The following is a 14,389-nucleotide window of genomic DNA, read 5'->3' as shown; positions in this document are numbered from 1 at the left end:
TATATATATATTATATATATGTCAGAATTATTTTGCGTTGTCTCAGCAGGAAGGCGCTGAGATCGCCATTTAGCTGTATTTCATTGGTTAATTTAAATTACCATTACAGATACCTGTAAAGAAAATATTTTATTAGGAAAACATTTCATTGGGTGAGGATTTCGTACGCCTAAAGTGACTAACCACTGACGACACATTCTACTAACACTACTACTTAAATATATAAATAAAAATAATGAAATATAAATATACAAGTAAGAAATAAATAAATATGAATATAAAAAGGCCGCAATCTAATTGAAAATATAACATTGCTCCTAGCAAATCAAAATTGTATATAGTGCTTTTTCTCTTTTTCATATTTCTTTAGTGCTATCAATTCAAATAAGCTGTATTAAAGTTTCTATCTTTTTTCATTCTACTGAAAGCAGAGCAGCACAGCTGGAAGTCTGTTTTTGTTAATTTTTTACGTACTTGTTCAACACAAAAATGTATTGAGCTAAGTTAAAATTATTTTCAAATGTTATAGTAAAAATTGTGGGGAACGGATAATTTAAACAGCTAAATTATATGATATACGTCAGAATAGAGAAAACATACCAAAAAGTAAAACTTTGAAGAACAGCAACAAAAAATTAATATGTATTATTAAATATTTAATGTATAATAATAATTTAATTAGTATATTTATTAAAATGACATCCTTAATCTAGCTGTCTTGGGTTGTTTCTTCCAATGAAAAAAAGTCTGGTTTTTTTATTTCCACATATACACTACATTTCCACACATTATAATCAAATTATAGTGATTATAATTGACACACAAATATGCTCATCGCATTTTATGCCAGACATACAAAAATGGCGTCATAGACAATGTGAAACAAACAATCGCGTTATAGAAATGAGCCAAACAAATACTCAATACCAAATTCAAATGGACCAATGAGAGAAGTGCTCAGAGTCAGCATCAGTAGGACCACGGAAAATATTTCCTCGGTTTCTCTTATTTAAGCGAAATAATTTTATACATACATCATCAAAATGTTTAATGTATTGCCTGCAGCAATTTGTGAATTCGTTTCAGAATTAGAGAATATTTTCCTTCTCATTTTAATCTAGCTAAAAAGAGACACAATGCTGTCTGATTAGTTGGAACACGTAAACGAATGAGTCTGTCAAACTCGTCCGGTTGTCAGACGTTTGCGAAATTTTTGAAGGCAATAGTATTAACTATTGTAGCTGTATAATTAACTGTAATTTTTAGATGTACTATAATGTTAAAATAAATTATATTTGATAACATTTTTGTTCAATTATTATATTTAGATTAGAATTTTGTTGTATGGCAAAGCCAAACTGAACTAAAACTCAGAGTTGATGCGGCAACATTGGGACGCTTAGATGTTACAAATTTAAATGACGTATGTATAAAATAACTTTGAACAGACTGTATATATTCTATGATGACAACTCACAAAATGTATGTAATTGTTTTTTTTCACAAAATATAATTAATTTCACGCTATATAATTTTATTTGTAATATACAGTTATGATTTTATTAGTCATAATCAGTATAATGTCTATAATATTCGCGCAAGATATTTGCTGCTGATAGTAAATGCGGAGCCAATCCTGTTTCCAATTTCCAAAATGACGGTTGAAGGAACACTAACTAGGCTTCTTTGGAACAGTTATTTTTGGCTAATACCCTCAGGTAATAAGTTGCGCGCTCGTCAACCGCTTCGCGATCTTGTTCTGCACCAAGAAGTCGCTGATCGACGTTAACGTTTCTGGATCTTCCTGGTAAATACCCATATCCAAGAAGAGGGTCTTATTTAAGTTGTCTACATTGGTTATTTTACCAAACAATTTCTTGTTTGGTAAAATAATTTCAGATTCTTGCGTCCATACGAGAGAATTATGAGGAGCCAATCCTGCAAAAATAATAAATAATTAATATTATACAAGGAAGTGTACTGGGACCAATGCTTTATCTACTCTACATTTGTGTTATACCACAAATAGAGAATATTACGATGTCTACATTTGCTGATACTGCGATTATAGCTGACGGAGATAATAGTGAAGAAACCTCACGAAAATTACAACAGGCAAGTGACAGTATAAGTAATTGAACACAAGCTTGGAAACTAAGAGTTTATGAAAATAAATCTATATAACTAAGTAAGTACCAATAACATTAAATAATACTATCATTCTATATAGCAATAACGCTAAATATCTCGGAATGAATTTTGATGCAAAACTTCGCTGGAAGGAACATATAAAGAAGAAAAGAAAAGAACAGGAATTGAAATATAGGAAAATGTACTGGCTTGGAAGAAAATCACAATTATCAGTACGTAATAAATTGCTGTTATATAAGCAAATACTGAAACCTATATGGACACACGGAGTTCAATTATGGGAATGTTGTGCAAAGACGAACATAAATAAAATACAAAATTTTCAGAAGTCCTGAGAGATATTGTGCGTACACCCACATACTATAGGACTGATTACCTACATCGAGACCTTCAGATACCCACAGTCAGTCAAGAAATCAAGAGAATTGGAAGGGGGTATGAGGAAAGACTCCATTCTCACACGAATATTGAAATATTGCAACTATTGGATACCACCAGTGCAGGACACACACTCATAAGGATGAAACCATCTTATCTTGTGTAGTGTTGTGTGGTGTGTGAAAACAGTATAAGAGTTTATAACTCTAACCTATAAACTATTGTGGCTGTATAATTAACTGTAGTCTTTAGATGTACTATAATGTTAAAATAAATTATATTTGATAATATTTTTGTTCAATTATTCTACTTAGATCAGAATATTGTTGTCAAGGACAAACTGAACTAAAACTCAGAGTTGATGCGGCAACATTGCGACGTTTTGACGTCACATTCACATCCATTTCTTCTTCGGTGTGTCCAATTGAGTTCATCCAAACCGAAGGTATTATTGCTTATTGCTTCCGAAGGTATTCCTGCTTCCAACATGAAGAACAATATATTTGCTATTGAGTATAAATAAATATCATTACTAATAAAAGCTAATCAATTGTTATTCCATCTTTTACCTTTTTTCATCAACTTTTGTTTTTTTAACGTTATTTTTATTATCAGCCATGAATGACCACTGGGTGTATTGGTCCCATTCCGAAATATGCATGTCTCATTTAAATACACAAATCGAAATAATAAGCCTTCTTTGGTTTTATTATAAGCTTTTGAAAATTGTATTCTTTTAATAGCAATGTCTGAAAGTTCCATTAAACCATTCGTTGGTTGTCTTTACACTATTCAAATCTTATATTACCCAAGAAGTGATGGTCTACATCTCTCAAAGAGCTGTATATCTCTAAGCTTTCTATGTATACATTCCAAACTAACAGTTTGCTCTGATCTCTGATAAAGCTGACATCAATTTGTTCTTATTTTTTTTAAATCACTTATTTCAGGGACAGCGGCAATAGGCTAATAAATATTTTCATTAAAAACCGCAGCAACTTTATATTTATGTTTGTGATTGTTTAAAATTTGTGAATGTTAAATTTGTGATGTCTTTTGGGATGAATTTTAAAGAATTTCATGGTAAGAATGGGCCATTATTTAGTTTCTGTTCAAAGTAACTGATTAGAGACGCAATGTGTCCTATCTGGCTTCGGTATTTTCAATCAACGTCATAATAATAAACGATTATAACAAAGTTTGTCGGTTGATAACCTGTATTTATTTTAATTAATATTTTGAAGAGATTTTTTAAATATTTTAAAGTCTCCTTTTACCAACTATGGGTTTATCTGGGCTGGGCCTATAGTTTAACGTGAGCTCCGAACCACGGTCCTCAGCATTAAGCCTACCGACTGGCAAGTGATCAGCTTTAGAAATCATCCCAGTAGCCTACTGACCGGACCTGGTCTGGTAGACCGGATGCCTGGTCTTACCCAGCCTGGTTAGTGGCGTGATTGGGATCATTTTCCTTGTCGGATTTTACACTCTTGCCTAGAACAATCACTAATTTTAAACATAAATTTACGACGATGCCCCAGCAGGATTGGAACCCGCGGCTATCGCAACAGTAGGAGGACCGTCACATCGCTTTTACTACTGCGCTACCAAGCCGGCAAGAATTTTGTAGACGTTTAACAACACTGTTTTTAATGTGCACTGAGTGTTAGTTATAGCTTCAGTAAAATATTTCAATCGTCTTAATAAGCCACCATTATCTAGGAGCTGAGAAACCTCAACAATGATGTGCTGATGTAGTCTCTGTTCATGTCTTTGGACATAGTGCTTGATAACGTTATCGACAATTTCTACCTTCAGGTCCTTATAGAGGTTGTCGTTACAAATGTATTATGGAGCATCAACAATACTTAATAATAATATTTAATAATAATATACAAATATTGTATATTATTATTAAATACTTGTTAAAGGAATTTAAAAGAATTAAAAGAAGATTAATGGATTTGTAAGAACGCAATTGTTTTCAAATTGAGGATGGATGATATAGATTTGGTACGTTTTCAACAAACGTTAAATATGAAAATTTAAATATGTTTTTGTGTTATGTGGAAACTTCGACAAATTCTATCTACACAACATTTTAAAATAGAAAAATAAGGAAATCACTAAAAATTAAAGAATAAACAAACTTATATTTTTAACACAAAAAACGTTTGAAAATAAAATATGTACATAATAATCGATGCAATAACTAAATAAAAATAAACAAGAACTTATTTAACACATCTACTACATGTATTTTATATTCTACTATATACACACAATTTAGCTTAATACCTACCTAAACCTATTTATTTATTTAAAATATTATTTTAACTACTACCAACTGATCATTATGAAGACGATGCCGAGCAAATTAAATTTGTTCTTTTCGTAATTTAATTTTGTTTATAGATCACAAAATTTTATTATTACTTTTTGTATTGTTTGAAATTTTTGCAATTGGTTCTATGAAAATGATTCTTTAATACTGGACTACTTTGTATTTTTATACCTTTTACGAATATTTTTATAACTTTTATAAATTTTATTTCATACTATTATGAATAGTTTTTTGTATAGAAGTAATTTACAGTAAAATAATAAACGTAGTATTTTCTACGAAAAACGTACCGTTAAAGTGTATACATTTTACTATCTAAATTCTAAAATTGAACCTAAAGTAGTATACAGCACTTCCCACTTACCACTTTGTGTATTTTAGTGTTTGATTAATATACGGTATTTTCTGTCATTATAGTGCTATTATGCATTATCATAATTATTCGCATATTTTCAATATAAGGAAATATTTAGAAGTGATGGAAGTTGAGAAAAATAAGAAATTATTAGGGTTGAAATTTAATTTTTACGAGTTTATGAGTTGAAGGGTATTTGATACAGAGATCCACTGTGGTTCGGAATACAGAGGTTATTGTATTTCTGTGTCGAGTTTATGAATGGTGATGAATGGTCAAAAGGGTAATAAAAATTGAATAAAGTAATAGTTTATTTGATATCACTTTTAATCTTTATGAATTTATGAACTGAGGGGTAGTTTGAGGATTTTACGACGTATAATAAACTAAGAAATAATAGTAATAGGATTAATAGAATTAAATTTCGTTAGATTTATGGGAATATGCCTATTTAAACAAATATTATAGGTTAGATAACTACCTAGAAACCCTTAATTTCAAAGAACTGGTAAATTGGTTTGAAATTGTGTGCAATCAGTCATTATTTCATTTCAATTTTAATTTGTTTAAGTTTTATTTTAGTTCCTCTTATCTTAAAAATATCTGACGATTCTTGAAAAATAGATCCTAGACTAAGGATGCAGAAAAATATTGATATATAAATATATTCGATATTCATGGCCGATATATCGATATATTTTTAGGCGATATTTTTCAACATTTTTTCAAAATAAATTATATATAAAATAAATATCTTTTTTAATGATATATATATATATATATATATATATATATATATATATATATATATATATATATATATATATATGTATATATTTATTTATTTATTCATTTAGGCTAATATTTTACTATTTTTTTTTAATTTTGATACTTTTTTTATGTAAAATATCGATATTTTTTACATTTGTTGCAAAAAATATATTCATATATCGATATTTATTTCGGTGGCCAACACCTCTATCCTAGACAATATGTATCAAAGCTTTGGTTGAAAAGTTTTTTTTTTTTGACAAGAAGGATCTTATTTAAACTGCTATTATATGTTGGATAACAAGCTTAGAACCTCTTATTTCAATTTTAATTATTATGACTTTTACTTCTTTCATGCAAAAGAACACCTGTAATATTCTTTAGAAATAGACCTTAGATAAATGCTAAAGCTACAAAATGAGTGGGTTCTAGAATTGATGAAATTATACTCATACTATTTAAATTTGAAACCAAATAATTTTATTTCAATATTTTTTTTATTCCAAAGTTTCTCTTCACGTTCTTCAAAAATTCAACGTATTGGTGAAAACTGGTACTGATATGATTACAAAATAAACAGTTTCTCGAATTAATGAGAATAATTTTATATAAACAGATATCATTCGATACGCAATTAGCTTAGAATTATAGCACTTAATTTCAAAGAGGAGCTGGTGAAGTGATTGAATCTATGGGAATATTTCTATTTAAACAAATATTATATATTAGATAAATGCCTAGAAATTCTTAATATCAAAGAGCTGATAAATTGGGTTAAAATTGTGTGCAATAAATAACAAAAGCTAATTAAATATAACTTTTTCCATAAACTTTTGTTGATTTTACTTGTTTTTTGTTTATTTTTTGTTGTCTTTACACGTTTTTTTTACTGTCTTGCAAAGAGTGCCTCAATGAACCATTTTGTAATATCCAAATTTCATCAGGATACACAAATTCAAATAATTTATCTTCCTTGATTTTATTGTAGATCTAGAAATTGAATTCTTTTTAAGGCAATATCTGGAAGTTTCTTTTTATCCATTTTCTTCACAATAACAAAAGTTGCGTTACTCAACATGTTATAATTCACAAACTACGACGCTGTTATTATACGACAGACGCTGTAATTATACTAACAATTTTCTCTGAAATGTCTCTCTGAATGATGTTATATATAATTATTAAATGTTTATGTATACTTATTAAAGCCGCCATTAATTTGTGACTCTAACTAATTATTGCTTTCGGCATTTTCAGACTTAAATAAAATGATACATTACGGAGTGATTTAATATAAAATGTATCAATTTATGTTAAAAATATAAATTATATATAATAATAAAAATGTATTTATGTTATATAGAAAATGTATCCATTTTCGTTCCAAATTTTGTAGACGGTACCTAACTCATTAGTTTGAAATTTTGATTACTTTAAAATGAAATTAAACATTAAATTAAAAAAAAACCTATACATGTTATAATCTGTGCTGTAAAAGTACAAGGTATAATACTAAGAATTATTTGACTTTTTAATATAACAATAATAGTCTTAGAAAAATATACAAAACCAGATAATGACCTGTTGAATTAAAGTGTGATATTATGTTATTAATGAAATAAAATGAAACCAGATGCCATTTCATTAAATCAGATTCCACATTTGAGTTTATAAAGGTTAGCGCAATAAGTTTTGCAGTGATATTGATTTTAATTATTAAATGTGATTTCAATGGGATTGAAATAGACACATTAAAGTAAAACTGTAGACATGATTGTAATACAATTATTAACGCTGATAATCATTACTAGTGATCGTACTGTGATCAAAATTCGACCACTATTAAATTAATCATATATCTCTCATAATAGAGCAAAAGGACTAATTTGAAGATATATAATATGTTACAAAAAGTTGTTTTCACAGTATTTTCAATGTAAGATCAGAAATGTATTGATATATAACATTAATTAAAATAATACATGTCTCCGGCCTGACACATCGATGGCGTTAGTAGAATTAAATCCATATGTTTTTTAGTTAGCCCTAACCTTCAAAAAATGCGTGTGTGAATTTGACAGCTGTCGGATAATGATAGCGTCGTAGTTTGTGAATTATAACATTTTGAGTAAAGCAACTTTTGTTATTGTGAAGAAAATGGATAAAAATCATCAAGGATTGGTATGCTAAGTTTAGACGTGGTAAGATGAGCACCGAAGACGGTGAACGCAGTGGAGGCCCAAAAGAGGTTGTTACCGACGAAAACATTAAAAAAATCCACAAAATGATTTTGAATGGCCGTAAATTGAAACTGAATGAAATACAGACACTCTAAAGATATCAATTGAACGTGTACATCATATCATTCACGAATATTTGGGTATGGGAAAGCTCTGTGCCGCGTAAGCTCACTTTTGACCAAAAACAACGAGAAGTTGATGATTTGGAGCAGCGTTTGAAGATGGTTAAGCATAATAAACCCGCGTTGATGCGTCGATATGTGACAATGGATGAAATATGGCTCCATCACTTCACTCCAAAGTCCAATCGACAGTCATCCGAGTGGGCTGCACACAATGAACCTGCTCCAAAGCGTGGGAAAACGCAACAGTTGGCTGGAGAGGTTATGGAGTCTGTATTTTGGGATGCACATGGATTAATTTTCATTGACTATCTTGAAAAAGGAAGTACCATCAACAGCGACTATTATATAGCGTTATTGGACCGTTTAAAGGACGAAATCGCATTTGAAGAAAACGAAAGTGCTTCTTCACCAAGATTATGCACCGTGTCACAAGTCAGTGAAAACGATGGCAAAAATTCATGAATTGGGCTTCTAATTGCTTCATCACCCACCGTATTCTCCATATCTGGCTCCAGCGACTATTTCCTGTTCTCAGATCAGAAATTTTCGTCGAATGAAGAGTTGATCGCCTAAACTGAGGCTTATTTTGAAGCAAAAGACAAATCGTAGTACAAAAATGGTATCAAAAAGTTGGAGTTACTCTAATCAGTGTATCACCCTTGACGGGAATTATGTTGAATAAAAAAATTGGCAAAAAAATGTGTTTTACTATGTTATACTTTTCAATTGACCTGTTACTTCCATGGCTATCAAGAATTATTGAATGCGAACTGGGATTTGCTTTTTGGTAAGTAATAAAAAATATTTTAGTGAGATTACAAAATTATTTTTGGGAGCTTCTTTAGTTTTTTTTGTTAGCTCTGCAGGACTTCTGTGTTTATTCTCCAGCTACCGCTGAATCACATTCACTTGACAATGATGAAAGAATCTAATTTTAATACTCGTTTGAAATATGAATTAAAACAAGGAATTCATTTGATACAATTAAGTTTATTAAAAATTAAATATATTCATCCTTTAACATTTAAGTTAACAAGCCAATTCTATAGCTTTATATCAACTTTAAAGGAAACCGCAAGGTAAGCTACATTGCATTGTTCCTCTTTTAACATTCTGAAGAAAACTCGGGAGTAAGAAGTGCAGATTGTAATCGAAGTTGAAGACAGGTTTCGCTGTCTTCGCCTGCTTTTCGTAACTCTGACTGTCTAGCAAACTTGTTCAGTACTAACGCATCGTTTATCGATTTCGTGAATTGCGTATCGTTGAGATCACTCAAATCTAATTGGAGAGTTTTGTTCGTGTAATCAGCTTCTCTTAGTTTGCCCAATAATATTTTCTGATCTACTAATTGCTTGAAGTTAGCTACAGCTTCTGGTGACCATCTCGATGACTCAGAGGGTGCCACTCCTGTAAAAAAGAATCATTTAATTTGATATGTAAAGAGAAAAGATGAGAAATAAAGAAATAAAAATAAATAATTTAAAATAAAGAAAATAGAGAGGAGGCAACTGAACTTATCACTTAAAGTTTTTAATTAATTTGTCGTCTAATATTTATATACTATATACATACATTTATACTTGAATGTACTTTATATATAGTAGATTTTAAATAATATTGATCAGATTAGTTGAACTGGAGTTGGAGGTAAAGGTGTAGGCTAAATGGTGACCTCCAAAACAATTAAAATTAGTGTTGCTGACTAGTAGAGCGTAATCAAGAAGCGGTTGAGATCTGATAAATAAATTAAAATCGTTAAAATTAAAGAAATATATCAACTATTTAGGTGATATGAGACAAATATAAGAAAGAAATGTAGAAGAAACAATGATTGGCAAAAATTTGGCTATTAATCAAGACAATTGATCTTAATCAAGACTATTTGTGTGAATAAATCTCTGGACCTCTGTCTATTGACTGATTACTCAATGAAGATCATCGAACAACTACCGTATTAATCAGATATGACTATTTATATAGTCATTGAAGGCGGAGATTTAACATGATTTGAAGGAAATAAGGCAAGAATAATGGAAATATGGAGAAGGGTTGGACAAGATCAGAGGGAATGAGAATGATATTGAGAGATAAGTATAGGACAACTAAGGAAATGAGACAAATGGGGAATATTATTGATCATATAGAAGGGGAGATAATAGTTATTATATGCTATTATTGGTAATTTCATGTAAAAATGGGAGATTTTTGTTTGTGTTTAAATGAGATAGAAAATATCAGAAATAACTGATAATAAAATATAAAAATAAACTAGATTATAAAAAATAATATACATTAATTAGGATATATTTACAGATCAGAGACAAATAAAAGGAAAAATAGAAATAAAGCAAAGGATGAGAGATAAAAGGGCGAAATTGTAAAGAAAGGAAATCGAAAATCGAAAGAAAATGGAGTGATATGGACATGGAACATGGAAATAAATGGGTTAAAGAGAAGGCAAAAGGATGATAGAAGGGAGATATTTATATAATAGGAGGTTGACAAAATACAAATTAAATTCAACATGGTAAAAGAGCATGAAGACAGAAAACCTGATAACCGGAAAATATTAAAGAACTATGGATGGCAATCTGGACATGCGAGGACGATAAGAAAGAAGAACTGGAGGAATAATCTGAACAAATTAAATTATATATACTGGCACTTACACAACTTAGTGGTAATAAATTAATAATTAACAAAATAACTATCAAATTTTAACTGGCAATAAATATGATTTACGTACCTGCTAAACTCGCTTTTATAGCAAACTGAGATATGCTGTACATTTTCCTGGTTAGCATGTATATATCACATGATGTTACTTCGACGACAGATCCGACATCAATCAAAAAGACTGACAAGATTGTTTCGTCCTCAATTGATTCAGGAACATTGCTGAGCGATGCTCTGTAATAGTCTTCATTGAAGAAGACCACACAGTGCTTGTACGAACGAATATTGTTCTTGAACATTCTATAAGAACTCCCGTATTTCATATAAAACTTCCTCAAATATCTATTACAATAGTCCAATTCGTTTTGTTTGGTAACAATCCAAAATACGGATGGACTGATGACATGGCTTACTTTTAATGTAAATATGTTATTTACAACCCATAACTGCTTGTCGAAGCAACTTGCTATATCTTTACAGCGATAACAGAACTTATTTAATAACATATGAGAAAGAAATGATTTGTTTGTATTGACTTGATTCATGATTTCAAGACTAAGTTTGAAATGAAATGGAGAAAAAATGATAAAACCGCAGATTTGGTTAAAGACAGCTTAACGAATAAGTAGATACTTCGGATATTATACCTTTATACATTCCGGGTGGATCTATAGGACTATAGGCAATTTAAAACATGAACGCTTTTTTATATCAAGAGTAAATAATTATGAAATTGTGCTCATAAAAATAGATTTAGACTTTTAAAGAAGCGTAATAAATATATTATGGCAATGGAAAAATATTTTCGAAAAAATAAACAGAAAAACCTTGAAATTTATAATAAAACACCGACTTGATTAAAGAAGATTCAAAGAAAAAGCAGATACCTAAAGATAAATATTTCTTTATAGGTTTTAGGAGACTTTATAGTACCAAGGAACTTTTCAAGCAGGTACAACTTTCTATATTAGGAGTAAGTAGTTAGGTATATATATATATATATATATATATATATATATATATATATATATATATATATATATATATATATATATATATATATATATATATATATATATATATATATATATAGCCGATTTCTTCGTCAATTGTGGACCGATTTTCAAAATTCTTTTTTTTTTATTTGAGGTAATCCCATTGGAATCAAATTAAGATATGTTGGGGGGAAAGGGGGTAAATCGAGTGAAACGTTTAAATTTTAAACGCACGTACAAAGTTTACACATATTTTTTACCTTAAATAATCAGATATTAGGTATAATGTAGTTACAGGGCTGATGTGCTGGAAAATCGGAAGTCGTTCAGTGCAAAAGTTATTCACTTTGCTTTTTAAGCACTATGGCAGATAAGACTTCGTATAAATGTTGTTGACAACTGCTTCTATGGTTAAAGCGTTTAGCTCCCAATGGTTGTTGTTTAGTTAGAACATTTGTTAAATTATCTAGGCTAGGTAGCGGACCCCGGGGCCCGAAGCGTTCTTTATTTCCAATCACTATTTCTTTATTCTTATTTTTCTTTATAAGGGCACCTTTACCTGGCCTACCCATTGTAGAGTTAAAAAAAATAACTGAGTAATTTATTGAGTAAATCTTTAACACTAAAAAGAGAAATTCAAAAAATTGAACCGATTTCAAAAAATTAATTATGAACTCACTAAAAATTAAAAAACAACCAAACTTAGATTTTTAACACAAAAAAGACATTTTAAAATAAAATATGACATAATAATTGTTGTAATAACTAAATAAAAATAAATTGGCTTTAAAATTTAGCTTAATGCCTACCTAAAGCTATTTATTTATTTACAATGTTATTTGAACTACTACCAACTGATCAATTTGAAGTTGGTGCAGAGCCGAAACAGTCAGAAATAATAATAAAATTTTGTGACATATACAAAAATTAAACTATCAACAAAACAAATCTAAATTAATATAACTCTTTGGGTTCGGCACCAACTTCAAAGTAGTCAGTAGGAAGTAGTTAAAATAATATTGCAAATAGATAAATAGGTTTAGGGAGGTATTAATCTAAATTGTATGTATATAGTAGAATATAAAATAGGTAAGGGTCCTGTTTATTTTTATTTAGTTATTACAACGATTATTGTGTACGAATTTTATTTTAAAATGTGTTTTTTGTGTTAAAAATCAATGTTTGATTATTTGTTAATTTTTTTTTTATTTATTGAATTCCTTATTTATTTTTTGAAGTTGGTTAAATTTTTTTGTTAAACATATTTTTTGTTTTTAATACATACTGATGTATTAATCCCGTGTATTCCTTGCTGAGCATTAATGCAAGTAAAACAGACGAGTAGTCATATGTATAGACGAGTATAATATATGTAGTTCACGCAAATAAATGGTTTCAATACACGGCTTTATTAATGGCCATTCATTATTGAATAGAATTGTTCTTCTCGAATTGTGGCTTAAAGAAACTTCTTTAATGTGTGAATGAGTTATTTATGCCAAATAGTACCAAAAGCTTGGTTTACGCCCAAAAATATAGTTGAATGAATTTTTTTATTCGTAAATAGAGTAATACTCAAAGTTATTAGATTTATTGATGAAAATGCGAAGTACACATGTAAGCAATTGTTAAGTACACTAAATAAAATCTTAAAACACCAAGCCCCGGCTTGGTGGCGCCGTGATAAATGTGATAGGATGGTCTTCCTACCGTTGCGATAGTCGCGGTTTCGAATCCTGATGGGGCATGGTCGTAAATTTATGTTTGTGATTGTTTAATATTTGTGATTGACCTAGGCAGTATTGTAAATTATATATATATATATATATATATATATATATATATATATATATATATATATATATATATATATATATATATATATATATATATATATATATATATAATAAAGTTGTTATTAAAAATAAATTGACAAAAATATAATTTTTTAAATTATATTCTTTAGTATAAAATGAAAAAAATATTGTGTATTGTATTTACGGAAAAACCCAATACTTAACTGATATTTATATAACGAAATAAAAACTACGAAAACTTGTAAATAAGGGTATTTCATTTTATGGTACAATATAAATTATTTTCATCAAATTTAGGTTTAGATTATAGGCAGTAATGTAATTTAAGTAATGCATTTAATGTAATTTTAAAAAATATATTTAAAGTTCGATTTTTGAAATATCCGCTCAGTTTTGCACTTGTTCGAAGAAGATCAAGTCGTTCTCTGGTTCTCGAATTTGAAACAGTTCTCTGAAATAATTCATTTAATTTTGTTTTCATCTTCAATTAGTTATGGATCGTAGTGACATGCATAAAAATAGTGGCTATCACTTCAA

This window comes from Rhynchophorus ferrugineus, unplaced genomic scaffold, assembly GCF_030347505.1.
Source record: "Rhynchophorus ferrugineus isolate W39M unplaced genomic scaffold, kcgeb_rfMv2 rfM8, whole genome shotgun sequence".
Taxonomy (NCBI): Eukaryota; Metazoa; Arthropoda; class Insecta; order Coleoptera; family Curculionidae; genus Rhynchophorus; species Rhynchophorus ferrugineus.
This window is presented reverse-complemented; position numbering follows the sequence as displayed.